Genomic DNA, 2559 nt, shown 5'->3' on the forward strand with positions numbered 1-2559 from the left:
ATCAAGAATGTGGATTTAATCAAGTGACAGAGATCTTGTCAGGGTATCAATTAATTACAGGGATTTAATCTGAAGAAAATCAAGTTATTAAAGTCAGGACATGAAGAAACGTCACAGAAGTTAGTCACTCATGAACCAAACAGTACATCGAGTGTCAACATTGAAGTGGTGAAATTGATTCATAATTTTCAGAAGATTTTCAGAAGAATGGTTGTTGTTCAAGAGTAGTATTAATTCTTTATTAATTAATTAAGTCATATAATTTAATTAAGAAAATAAATTATATATGCAAAGATTAATTTATTGATTAATTGAATTAATTGATTAATTAATCCTGAATTAATATTACGAATTTTCTGAATTATAATTGAATTTAAATCAGTTTTAATTCAATAAGACAATAAAGATTGAACTGGCATGACAATCTGGATTGTCATACCGATTGTCATGCCAGGCCTTTTTCAATTGTCTCACCAAAAGTTCTAGCAGGGAGGAGATAGTCTTGCCAGTTCAGTTTGATAGTCTTGCTAGTTCAATCTATTATCTCACCGAAAGACCGAAAGTCACGTGGTGGTTCAGCCTATTGTCTTGCTAGCTCAACAGATTGTCTCACCGATTGTCTCGCCAGTTCATTTGATTTCTGTAGATTGATTAAAAGACATCTGCAGTAGACATTCCTTTTTAAAACATACAACATTCAATACTAGACCAATTAACTCAAGAACAGACAGAAGCAGCAGCCGCAAAAAGTTAAACTCTCAACTGCATTTCAGTTCATTTATTTCTAGTCATTTAAGTTAAATCTAAACCACTAGAAATCATTCTATTGTTCTTGTGTAACTATCTAGCGGATCAAAATCCCTAGAACTTAATCTCAAATTGCTTTTAGCATTTGATCTTTTAATTGCAAAAATAGAAAAAGTTCATGTCGAATTTATTCTAGATTTGTAATAATTTATTTGAGATTAATTCCTTGTAAACGATACCGTTGTTGTAACACCTTTTAAGTTTAATAATAGTTTTATTTAACTTGAACTTTGTTTCACTTTTTTTATTCCGCATTAAATTCGATTAAACGGTATAGTTTGTATTCAACCCCCCCTTTTACAAACATATTGGGACCTAATAATTGGTATCAGAGCCTTCTAATTAACGAACAAATCAAGATCCTAGACTTTTGTGATTCTTCCACTCCTTGAATTTTTATTTATTCAAAAATTCATAATGACTTCAAAAAAAGTTGGAACCGTTAAAATTCCACTGTTCGATAAAGAAAATTATATTATGTGGAAGAAGAAGATGTTCTTGTTCTTACAAGTTGTAAATCCCAAATATCTGGATGTGTTAAAGAAGGGTCCAAAAATTCTGATGGTTATTGAACCAGAGGTTATAGAAAATGATGTTGTAATTACCAAAGCTAGAACCTATGCAAAAGAGCCTGAAGATTTTACTCCTACTGAAATGGAAGAAGCCTCCTTGGATGCCAGCCTTCAATTAATTTTAGTTGATTCCCTTGATTCCTTGATGAACAGACATGTGATGAACTGTAAAAATTCCAAACACCTCTGAGAAACTATTGAGGTGATCAATAAAGGCACAGAGGAAGTTAGGGAGAACAAGTTAGAGATCCTAACCTCTGAATATGAAGATTTCAAATCTAAACCAGGAGAAGGAATTACTGAAGTGTTCGAGAGGTACAATGCTTTGATCAACAACCTGAACATAAATGGAAAATATTATTCAATCAGGGAGGTCAATGAAAAGTTCCTTTTAACACTGCCAACTCATCTTGAACATAGAATCACTGCCATAAGATAAGCAAGAGATTTGAGTGAGATTGGAACACTTTGCCACAAAATGCAGGAAGCCAAAGCAAGTAAGGAAAAACTCTTATGATTCTAATCAGAAGAGTTAATCTGAAAGGGCTTACCTGGAAAAGGGAAGAAGCTGGGATGATACTGACAGTGAAGATGAAGAAGTTGGGAATCTTGCTCTTATGGCTATTGATGGAAACACTTCATCGTCAAGAAAATAGGTAAAATTTACTAATATTGAATTAGTTTATCATCTAGGAGGCTCCTTAGATTGTGCTCGTTGTGATAATGAAATGTTAACTCAACAAATCAAAGACCTTGAGAAAGAGGTCAATGAATTAAGACTTGTGCATATTAATCAAGACAAATTAAAATAAAAAGTATCTTTTTTAGAGAATAGAGTTGACTGTTATAGACAACTCGAAACTATTCTCAAAGACAAGATCACCGGTCTTGAGACTAAGTTTAAAGCTTACTTTAATTCCTGCTCTAAGGCTAAAGAGTTCTACAATAAGCAAGCTATTAATCAAACATCCGGAGTAGGTTATGATTACAATGTTGCTATTGGAGAATTAGGCATAAACTCCCCTCCTCATGTCTGTGCTAAAGGTAGGGAAGTACCACATGTGCTTAAGGATGTTGATAAACCCCTCTATAAAGAATCAATTGCTGAACCATTTGATAAGACCTCCTTTATTATTTAAGAAGAAATACATGCTGAAGATCTTGCTAATGAGAAGGTTGT

This window comes from Apium graveolens, chromosome 6 (assembly GCF_009905375.1).
Source record: "Apium graveolens cultivar Ventura chromosome 6, ASM990537v1, whole genome shotgun sequence".
In the NCBI taxonomy this organism is placed as follows: domain Eukaryota; kingdom Viridiplantae; phylum Streptophyta; class Magnoliopsida; order Apiales; family Apiaceae; genus Apium; species Apium graveolens.